The sequence below is a fragment of the Leuciscus leuciscus genome (genome assembly GCF_965113295.1).
Source record: "Leuciscus leuciscus genome assembly, chromosome: 1".
NCBI lineage: Eukaryota > Metazoa > Chordata > Actinopteri > Cypriniformes > Leuciscidae > Leuciscus > Leuciscus leuciscus.
Genome location: NC_138725.1, coordinates 65,851,465 through 65,863,633, shown reverse-complemented (window position 1 = coordinate 65,863,633; position 12,169 = coordinate 65,851,465). Strand labels below are relative to the sequence as shown.

Below are 12,169 nucleotides of genomic sequence, written 5' to 3'. Positions count from 1 at the left end.
GACTTTTGTTCATCCTAAATCACATTTTAAATTAAATCTGAGAGTTTTCTGTCCCTCCGTTGACAGTTACACAACTACCACTTTGACGCTTCATTATGTTCATAAAGAAATTATAAAACTAATCCATATTAATCAAGCGGTTTAGAATGAATCCATTATGAATCAAGTGATGAAACGATTGAATTTAGGCTTTTATTCATATATAAACGTTAAAGTAATTTGTTTTCTAAACACTTTTTGTTATACTGGTTGAAACTCTCTTCACATCCTGACAGCAATCAATAATAGAAGTGGTCTAAATATTAAAACATATAGGCCTACATATATCTCCTGTGGAAGTCTCAGGACCAAAAAATGTTCGTCCAATCAGTGTATTCAGTACGATATAATGTCCTACCTGCCAGTCAAAATATGTGTTTCCATACACCTCAGCTCGTGCAGACATCACAGAGTTGTGGACAGACAGTCACCAAGCGCTACAAACAAACAGCAGCCGCATTTTACAGTTCCTCCTGAACCAAAACAATGAGCTTATGCTGCATTCACACAATGTCATCACCTGTTAAGGCTATCTTGCATCCCAGGCCGGGCTACGTGCCCAAAGTGCCATCTAATGTGGGACGGCCTACGGTTCTGCAGGCTTTTCATCCTCCACCTCAAGTGACGGCGGATGAAGAGAGACTTCATTTGCTCTGCCCTGTCAGAGCTCTCAAGATTTATATCCAGAGGTCCTCTTCATGGCGGAAGTCAGACCAGTTGCTGGTGTGTTTCAGGTTGCCCAGGAAGGGGCTTCCCGCATCCAAACAGACCATCAGTAACTGGATCGTTCAGGCTATCTCTATGGCCTATCAGGTGCGCAGCTTGCCTTCACCTTTGGCCGTGAGGGCTCATTCAACCAGAGGCATGGCGTCCTCTAGAGCCCTCCTTTCAGAGGCCCCGATCCAAGAAGTGTGCGATGCAGCAGGATGGGCCACCACTGGGACAGGCAGGGCTCGTTGTGGCAGAGTGGGTACTCGTTCCCCAAAGTGTCATATTCGTCGCAGTTTGAGTTCCCTCGAAAGGGAACGTCTCGGGTTACTACTGTAACCCCTGTTCACTGAGAATGGAACGAGACACTGCGTCCCTTTGCCATGCTTTCTTCTGCCTGGGAGCGACTTGCTTCATCACAGAAGCTAACGCTGTTGTGTACCAGCGTCCCTTTGTAGCTTCCGTGTATGCCGTCACACGTCACGTCATGACACCAATCACGATTGGCTTAGTTTCATTCATGCTTCAGAGGCGCTATTGGGGGGCGTTCCCCAAAGTGTCGTATTCGACGCAGTGTCTCGTTTCCTTCTCAGGGAACAGGGGTTACAGTCATAACCCGAGACGTTTTCTGTAATCTGATGCAAAGGTATAATACAAAGTATAGTGTTATAAATGTACATATATATTTATAAAATAAAATAAAAAGTAAAACAATGCTGATGACCGTTAAAACGCGTCATCACAGTCGTTGAAACGGTTCCATTAGCCATAATCATCTGCAATATTGGCCCACTGGTTTATTGTCCTCAAAAAACAAAACATATTTACATTTGTTTCCCCCATTGACTTTGGGATGATGGAACCAGAAGTGCTAAAATGCAAACTATTTTTGACCTACAAAAATACGTCATCGAAGCATCACCCAATCAGAACACAGTGTTTACATTGATCCACATCAAGAATCTCCACATCAAGAATCTTCTGCAAATAGATGATCGATCAACTTGACACGATTTTCTCAGTGCATTAAATAAATTAAAGCTACATGGTTAATCAGAAAAATAATGATCATGCTTACAATTACTGCCCATTTATCCTGTTTTTGTTGTTGTTGTTGTTTTTTGCATCATTGAGCATCGTAATTACATGCTCAAGCACATAAACGCAATGGCCAATCAGAGGCATTTAATTAGTCACTGTGCAGAAGAATCTAGCTCAAAGCTCCAATAAACAGTACATTCATTGTGCAGTGTAGACAGACAGATTAATACAGATTAACACTCAACTGCAGTATAAAATTGATTTAAAAAAAAAAAATGTATAAAAATAAACATCAGTGTCTTTTAAAAAACTGACTTTTAGAGCTTTTCCCTCAATTAATTATGTGCCCTTAATGTTGTTCTGAAATAGACCGACCTGTAAGCAAATTTTTGAAATGCATCGTAAGACAGAGAAGATGTGAGGTGGGGCCTTCATGCGCTTTTTGCCCCTGTATGCCACCACCACCACCTCTGAGTTATACACCGGGAGCCACTTGTAAAGATTCACAGTAACACAGAACAGCCCAGAGTAGGTCTGCAGAGAAATCACAGATATTCATTATACTGATATTAAGTGCTCCTGTCTGACCATTTTTCAGAACTGAGGCATTACTAACATGAATCATTCACGCCGCGTAACGATCTCTGAGGTTAAACAGCACAGAGGGCTCGTTGAGGTGGGTCATCATGGCCATGTCCTCAATTTTATCATACTTGGGTGGATTCATTGGGTGACATTCCTCATCCTTCACTTTCACTGTCTGCAGAGAAAAAGTCATGTAACTGCAGTCTTCAAGCAGTCACTATGCAATGCCATTTCTTTGTATTTTGAATTGAATGGGTTGCAGTGTAATGCCATTTAAAAGACTCTTCAATCAAAATGGATTTCATGGCATCTCACCTCCCCAGTTTCGGTCTGGACTGTTGCTTTGCCTCCTTCTCTGTTTTGAATGATGTCCCTTTTCTGTACAGTTCTTTGGCATCAGGAACAAAACAGGCTGTCTTGGCATCAAAAGACCGATTCTGAGCTTCCATTCTCTCCTTCTCGGGTTTGCGGAGGTAGATTGCGGCTGGCCCGTATTGGGCCATTTCTGCATCGCTGCTCATGATGACCCGAAACTGCGAAAAAAAAACACTGATGTTGTGAAAATATCATGCAAATCCAAGAGGATGAACAGAACAAAAATAAATGGAAAAATTCTCACCAGTAGTAGGTTTAGATATTGATTGCACTGAAAAAAAAATTATATTATATTATTATATTATTATAGTCCTTATGTGCCAGAGAAACAAGCGCACAGCAGCCATCTTTAGAATTTTGTCTTTGAACCTGTATGTTTTTGCTGTATTTCTGTATATTTCTATGGCGTTGCTGTTGAAGAGTGATTAGCTGATAAGGTGAATTTACAAATTGAATAGTTAACGAAAGTTATCAGGAGCATTGTAATGTTTGAAGCGGATGTCATAACAAAACGTCAGTAGAACGGGAAGATTTAAAACAAGCAGTTCATTCATATATCCGTAAGATCTTACCTTCATGCTGTGGAAATAAAAACTGGAAGACAGAACACAACGAGCGCAGCGCTGAAAAGGGGTGGGGCTCAGGGCTGGACTGGCCATCGGGCTTACCGGGCATTTTCCCGGTGGGCCGACGTGCTTTTTAGGCCGATACATCTCATACTCATACAGAATTTGTATTATTATTATTTTTTCTTTCTTTTTTTACGGCCCATAAAATTTGTACATCGGCGGCCCATTCGTTTTGTTTTGTTTTGCTTAATTGGCGCCGCTGGGTTTGTGCCGGTGTAATGCATTGGTCAAAAAAAGTCAGCGTTAGCTTTTTTTTTCTGACAGACCAGCCCATGAAACACGTAGATCAGCGGCCCATTGGTTCTTTTCTTGATTGACACTGGGCTGGCCCAATCACAACTTTAAGCGAGTGAGCGAGCGTACAGCAGTGTCAGTGTGTATCTGTCAAAATAGTCAGCGAGATGGAGAAGAAACGCAAGGAATGTGCAGAGAAATAGCGTGAAAAAATCATAGAGTGTAAAAAAAAAAATAGAAACAGGCACTTTATGTGTCAAAATATATGTTTTCTGACCTTCATCAGCTCCTGTGGCAGATGATGATAGGAGGATCAGGAGAGAGATGAGAGAGTGTAGAGTCCGCGGTAAGCAGAACTACTTTCAAAACACTTAGGCCATGTCATGAGTGTAGGAACCCATAACCCAGTTACAGATTATTTAAATAATCTCAAAATAAAAGATCATGGGCTTATCTCTTTCAAGTATAGAAATTGGTACAAAACTAATTATGAAAGTTTCCTTTATTTTTTAGTGCATTTGTTTTACAAAATATAGCTATTACTGTCATACGATTAATGTTATAACTATTATTATGTAATGTAAATAGACATTACTGTCTACACTGTAACTAAAAGAGGTTTAAATTTTTCTTTGTTTAATTTGCACACTGAATATGGGTTGGAGCTTTTAATTTTGAACTCTCAAAGTGCACCAGATTGATGAATTTAACATTAAAATGCACAAAATGTTCTTACGGGGGGGCATGCCCCCAAACCCCCCTAGAAGGACCGAGGTCCACCCTCCACAGTTTTACCAAAAATCCTGTGAGAAACACTTGTATTGCTATGCCAATGCAGCTTACAGCTTGTTTTAGGATTCATCACTGTGGAGTATAGTTCAACTGTATTAATAAATGTCAAATTTTTACTTATTTCATCTGTTAACTCTCACTCGTTCCTACTCACTCATTACATGGCATTAGTGGTTTTAAGGAATAGGAGATGGTATGCATATATTTAAGGGCGTGCAAAGATGGGTGGTGTTTATGATCATATAGTGGGCCAGTCTGGGCCAAAATGCCCGGGCCGACTCTAACAACATTTCAAACGCCTCAGTTCTCGCCATCTCTGAAAAGATAAGTCAATGTTGATTCTTGTTTTATTACAAGCCCTTTTTGTCAGCGGACTCTCCTCTGTTCGGCGGAGGCTGGAGATTTAGCGGCTCCATCTCAAACTTTCCTTGCTCGTTGTTATAACTAACCTCTGCAACTCCCACAACACAAACACGTCAAAGTAGCCAGAGCAACTTTTCTCTATTTATGGATATGACGAGACACACACGGACGAATGAAGTATGTAATTTCCAGCGAAAACTATTCCACCAGGTCTAAAATATAAACACATAACAGGCTTACCATGGTGAATCAGGGTGAGACAAAAACATGTTTTGGAAGAAGTATTGATGACTCATTATTTAAACTGTGTTAATTTCGAACCAAAAAAAGTTACATAGTGTACCTTTAATATTAATTTGAACATTTACTAATGCATTATTAAAATCAAATATTGTATCTGTTAACATTACTTAATAACATGAACAAACAATGAATAATTGTATTTTTATTAAGTAACAATAACAAAGATTAATAAATGCTGTCAAAATATTGCTCATTGTTAGTTAATTCATTAACTAATGTTACTAATTGGGCCTTATTGTAATGTGTTACCGTTATTTTCTAGTATAACAATAAAGTTTTTAATGTACAATTTCAACAGCAAAAAAAAACCCCATCTTGTTTAGACTAATTATTTAAAACGCATATCTAAATTTATCATATTTTTATTCTACAAATATTTTTGTGCACAAGTAATATATATAAACTGAATGTGACATTGATCTTACCACGGGTGATCACGAACTGACAATCTCCTTAGCACAGCATGATCCTCCTTTTATTAAGATGTACCAGACCAGAAAAAACACCCTCTATATTCGGGCATGTAATTCTATTCAAATCTTAATCACGTCACACTCTCTTATGTGCTCCGCTCTTAAGTTGAGCCTCGGAAATTCAAAGGCTAATTAAATGTGTCGCCAAGATCAGGTAACATTGTTCAAGAATATGGATTAAAAAGTGCATGCCTGGAAATCCTTTGTGTTTAACTCATATGTCTTTAAGACAGAACTAAAACAGCAAATGGAAATGTATAAAATCTTAGATGAAAAATTTTTAAAGATGAAAAATACATCAAAGGTTAAGTTTCATCAAATCAACCACCTTGACATCCAAATTCCTGTCAAATGTAGGTCCGTTTTTTTAATCCACTCACGTCCTTTATTACAGAGACCCTTTGACATTCACTGTTTCAAGACATATTTAGTTAAGGGTTATTTTATTGTGCCATGTGATTTTTTTCACACTGGTTTTGTCTGTGTGCCATATCAGTTACTCTTAAAGGGATAGTTCACTTTGAAATTAAATTTTGGTATGTTTTAGCTTACCTCAAGGGCATCCAAGATGTGAGAAAACGAACGTTTTGTGTGAGAAAACGAACAGTATTTATATCGTTTTTACCTCTTATACACAACCACGTCCAAGTGATCTGAGGGTGCGCGAGCTTCCTGGTGTGTGACATGTGCGCACGTTCTGGCTTAGTCTGCGCAAGCGCCGGAAAGTGTACAAGAGGTAAAAACGATATAAATACTGTTCGTTTTCTCACACAAACCGTTCGTTTCGTGTCTTAGGCCATCAATGTGTACTTACGATGGGGAATTGTTTAATTTGGACTCTGTGCATGCTCTTTGAGGTGGTGACCATAGACCGGCATTATATGACTGACAGACAAGAACGGTTTGACTTAAAAATATCAAAATTGAAACTACACTGTAAAAACTAAAGGAGCCTCAAATATCCTGTCGGATACTCAAGGAACTTCAAAATGTAATTTAAGTGCCTCAAAGCTCTTTCTCCTATAGTAGGGTTACTGGAGGAGCATTGACATTCTTTGAGGTTCTTGCTGAAACTTATGGGATCCTTTAAGCACTTTGTATTTAGTTCAGAGGTTCTGGAGTCACCTTTTCATTACCATGAGACCTCGAAGTGCTTTGGGGGAAAATAGAGGAACTTGAATGCGATAAAAGGGTTATTGGAAGATCTTTTAACATTTAAGTGGTTCCTGGAAGATCTCTTATGTTAAAGCCAGAATCTGGAGGAACCCAATGGTTCTATGAGGCCAAAATGAGAATATTATCCTATTATTATTATTATAGGCTACTTAAGTTTGATTCAGTATAGCCTACATACCCAGGTGAAAAAAGACGTACTATTAAAAATGTACTTGAGTGTGTTTTTAGTAGGCCTACAATACAAATATACTTTAATGCATTTTTAATACATTTAACAGTAGCCTACGTCTTTTTCACCTGGGTAGCTTACATTTATTTAGTATCTATAGGCCTATTTTGTTGATTAATTTAAACCTTAAACAACAACACTAAATTATAATAATATTAATAAGAAGAATACATTAATTATTATTGAATAAATAATAGTAATAAAATAATAATTTTTACCTACTTCTTCATAAATTATTATTTGAAGAAGAAGAACTAGGAGGAGAAAAGTTTTATTCTGTCACGAAACTGCTGCTATACACAAATCCGGTGAAACACGGAAGTAAAGCAGCGCCGCCATTACTGCGTGCCTTGCTGCTAAGAAAGTAGCGTCGGTCCCGTAGGCGGCTGTAGCAGATGTAGCTATACGAATGTACAGATTTACGAATAAATGTTATTTTTATCAATTCATCTTTAATTTTGTACAGTAGCCCTGCTGTATGGCTACAACACTTCCCTCGGTCGACCATGCAGTCACAAACTGAATTCGAGAACTTTGCAGTTTTCTCTGTGTATTGTTACTGACACATTATGGTATGAGTTCACTGCCTGTGAAAACCTCACGACACCTTTTAAAGGACAAGTTCGGTATTTTACACTTAAAGCCCTGTTTACAGATCGTTTCTGATGAAATAGAACGGTTAAGATTAAAATTCGGACACATGCTGGTGTCCCGAGAATTTCAGGTTTCTTTCGCTTCTCCCCCCCACCTACAGAATGGCTGCATATAGGCACTGGAACAATCCTTCCTAAAAACTTAAACATTAAACTTTCGTTTACAAAGACGTGAAACTCACATAGGGAAACTCACCGTGTGGTCAGGGGTGTTCACTGATATGCTCACACAAAAATCGCTGCAAAAGATGCTTTCGAACAGGTTTTATCGTAGTTTTTGTCCCAAGTTTTTTTTTTTTTTTTTTTACAAAAACTACTATAAAACCTGTTCGAAAGCATCTTTTGCAGCGATTTTTGTGTGAGCATATCAGTGAACACCCCTGACCACACGGTGAGTTTCACGTCTTTGTAAACGAAAGTTTAATGTTTAAGTTTTTAGGAAGGATTGTTCCAGTGCCCATATGCAGCCATTCTGTAGGTGGGGGGGAGAAGCGAAAGAAACCTGAAATTCTCGGGACACCATCAGCATGTGTCCGAATTTTAATCTTAACCGTTCTATTTCATCAGAAACGATCTGTAAACAGGGCTTTAAGTGTAAAATACCGAACTTGTCCTTTAATGTGATGAGCTCATCTGCGAAGGTATGCAGTATCTGGCCAATCCATCCGGAGCTGATATAATTCTGACCTTCAATCAGTGCCCTGTAGTTTAGGTTCTGAAGCTCGAATGCCAGATGATTAATAAAATAATCTTGAATACCTGTAAGCTGCCAACTCTCACGCCTTCACCGTGAGACACACGCAACTTTTCAGCTTTTCACACGCTCTCACGCCACACATCCATTTTCTCACGCACAGAAAAATTGCGAGGCAGAAAGGACACGGAAAAAAGCTCAGCTCTCAGATTCTGTCAATTTTATTACGAAATTCAAACAATAAATACCGTTTTGGTGTTTGTAAATGTGAGTGACGGATCCCTAGCGGCACGTGAACCGATCATCTCAACTTAATAGTAAATAAACATGAATGAACAATGTTCCAAGAAACAGTACAACTTACCAAAATGTATATTCATCATAGCCTACATAATATCGATCAATCAGTGTTTTTTTTATTTTTATTAACGCCCATCTTGTGTACCTAATATTTATCCAAATTAGTCAATATTAAATCAAATCACAAGAATTGAACTGAATTGAAATCCTGAAATTTGTTTCAAGCAATAATAAAAAAACGTAGCTTACCAGAAATTGTACCATATATTATAAACATTGCAACCTGTTGTCACTTAACCTAATACAATTCAGTTTAGTTACTAAAATGTTTTGACAATCACAATATTTAAGCCCCAGGATCCGCTTTCATTGAAATGTCATTAGAGGGCACCGGCAAGTGTCACACCGCCGTCACTTCGCAGGCACGCAGTAATGGCGGCAGGCAAGATGGCGGCGCCCATAGAGATCGCGGCGGATTTGTGTATTCCTCTGCTGTCGTCGCTTCAGTGATGGTCGCGCTGCTCGCGCGCAACAAAGCTCAGCTGATCGACGTCATCGGGTAACGGCTCCTCTCATCAAAGCTTCCGCCGTTTGTTCGGCTCTCCATTACAAGGTTTGTAAACTCGCCAAATAAATATAAATACAGAGTCTACTCACTATATATTCAAACACACATATATATAAACTAAATTGATTATACATTACTACTTTTTTACAGTGTTTACCACTCGTTTATTGCACAGTATCTGGTATGAAGGTTTTAGCCGCGATGCTAACTACGTTGATCTAACGTAAGTTAATGAACAAATGGAAATTATTTACTTATTGTCTTAGATTGATTTAGTCATTCAATTCAACATATTCTGTAAAACTGTGTCTTCAAATTGCTGAGATAGCCTAACTAATGTAGCTGATTCCTGCTGTCGTCATTGGCGTTTGTTATGAATAACAAAAGCAGGTTAATATAGTTTGGTCTGTTTTTGTTTAGCCTAACTTTACTTACTACAGGTGCCCTCATTCTCTTAAATACCATTTTAAAGCCATTTACTGGTCAATAAATATTATGTTGTGAATAATCAGCTTTGTTCTTTTGTTTCCCCAGAACAACCAGTACATTTCTAAAATAATCTGAACATTTCAGAGGCAACATTGAATTACAGTAAGTTACCTATACACCACATGCAAGTACCTTATTACTATGAACTTTCTCTGTGTGAAATTGTATTGTTTGACTGTGTACTTTTTTAATAAGTTATTCTCTGAAAATCTTCCCTCATGCTCTCAAATCTCATTCATGTTACTCAGAAAAATAATATCACAGGTTTGGAGCTAATAATGCTATGCATTTTTTATAGGCTATACCTTAATCATATGCATTTGAATATAAGACATTTGAACCCTGAATTATAACTTAAAGTTTAGTCTTTTTCGACAAAAAAAAAGGAAAAAGCTATTATATGACTTCAGAAGACTTACAACACAACCCATAACACATGAGTTGTGAACTCATTGACTATTTTTAGGATCTTTTCTGGGACATTTTTGGAGCTTAACCATTTTTACATAAATTGTTGCATTGAATTGAACTAGACAAGTGTACATAAGAATAGTTTGAATGAATTACAAAAAAAATTTATGCTTGTGTTTCATGCAGTGATATTGAATGGTGACGGGTTGCATTATGCCTGAGATCTGCTTTCGGGTTCCACCGACAGAAAGTCAAACAGGTTTGGAACGTCACAAGGCTGAGGAAATTATTTAATAACTTTAATAACCTTACTAACAGTCAATTTTGTACTTTGCAGGGATCTCGGTAAGCTGAAATACAAGTTTGATCAAGAATAAAAATCCTCCTGTAGACCTGAAAATCACTGAAGTGCCTGGACCATCCACCAGAAAAGAGGAAAAGCAAACAGAAAATGAAGCTGATGCACCTTTTCACTTTTCTAACTCGTTAAGTACCTCACGTGTCCCTTGTGAAGATTTTATAATTGATTGCATTTTATGTTGCAGCGAGTAAAGGTGCATCACATTTGTGAATTTCGTGAAATTACACAGGCAAAAAGACAAAATTGCTGATCGTGTGGATTCTTATTGAAATGACTGAATTCACCAGTGAACATTCACAGAACAACAGATAATTTTACTGCACCTTAACTCTGTTAAAATGGGAAATGTTTTCTGCTTGTTGTGACATAAGGAATACTGTTTCCGGGTCGAAGCCTCTACTTCTACTTTCTCTATCTTGTTTCTAGATATTGAGAATACTCAACAACCATTTATGGGAACTGTTGATTCAAGTCACACATTAAAGCTTTTCAAAAGGCATAGTGTACATTTCAGTCTCCAGTCTCACGGCATCCCAGACTTCAACATTTTATGATTCAAAATAGCTGAATAACTAACCATCTGAGATTTAGGAATAGAGATAAAGGTTAGGATCCTAATTTTCAGGAATATTACAGCACAATGAGTGTATATTAGCACTGTTTGTTGTTTGTTTTTGGCATCTGATAGAGCTTTTGGACTTGGAAACAGTGACGTCAGACTTAACAAGCGGACTGAAACACATGTTTTAAAATTAAGTGAAGATGGACATTTTTAATTAGTCAAAATTGTAATTTTTTACATTGATTTATTTCATGGAACATGTGTTTTCCATGCATTTTGATGAGATGTCTTTTCTTGTGTAGCCTATTGTATACACATGGTTGATTATTCATGTTACTTATGTATTATACTATTTTTTGTGTGTGTGTGTATTCATTGATATTAATCTATTACTAGCTTTTTTTTTTCAAGTGCATGGAAGTGTATGTATTAAAATGGATCTAAAATATGTAATAAACAATTCTTATTTTGTATTTGGTTCAGTTTGTTTATTATAATAGAAGTTAATGGTGGTAACCATAGTAACAACATGAAATTAATTTAATACAAATAAAATAAAATTGAAATTTGGTTCCTGGAGGCACCAACAGTGGTTCCACACAGTGCCTTATATAAGAGTTCCTCAGGAAACCTGTGTGGTTCCTCAGAGAACCGCCCCTTTTTAAAGGGTGCCTAGAGGATCTACAGACGGTTCTGCCGGTGTGGCAAAGTGAAGAACCCCAAAAGGTTCCTCCAGGCACCTTTTATTTTTACAGTGTACTGCGGAAACAAAGACACCTACATCTTGGATGCCCTTGAGGTAAGCTAAAACATACCAAAATTTTATTTCAAAGTGAACTATCCCTTTAAAGCTGTAGCACAATAGGGACCTTGTCACGTGACTTGAGGACACTTTAAATCTTTTCTCTAACATTAACTTCCGTTTTCAAGGATAGATGCCTCCAGACCCAAAAATACCACCAACAAAGCTCAGTTTGACGTCCTACACAATTCTTCAACTGTGTTACATGTGAGAATGTTTGTTTGACATTATCCTGGAAATCCTTGGTGGAGGACACCAACTGTTAGACAAGTCCAATACATCCGTGCATCTGAGACGCGTCTCTCTGTAAGCAAGGGCGTGGTTAGCTGGTACCCTCTGACATATTTTGTAGAATTAAAACACTTTAAACACAAATGTAAAA

The 12,169-nt window shown here is 37.8% G+C and overlaps 1 long non-coding RNA gene across 3 annotated transcripts; it reads left to right on the top strand.

Annotated features, from left to right (window-relative positions):
* The first annotated feature begins 8,730 nt into the window (after positions 1-8,730).
* On the top strand, positions 8,731-11,456 carry LOC309481390. Of its 3 annotated transcripts, none has more exons than XR_014199990.1 (4): positions 8,731-9,207; positions 9,313-9,385; positions 9,697-9,753; positions 10,249-11,456. It is a non-coding gene; the product is annotated as an uncharacterized lncRNA (long non-coding RNA). The 3 variants fall into 3 exon arrangements; XR_014199991.1 differs by lacking the exon at positions 8,731-9,207 and having other exon boundaries at positions 9,217-9,385; positions 10,249-10,321; positions 10,400-11,456; XR_014199992.1 differs by lacking the exon at positions 8,731-9,207 and having other exon boundaries at positions 9,217-9,385.
* The last annotated feature ends 713 nt before the right edge of the window (positions 11,457-12,169 follow it).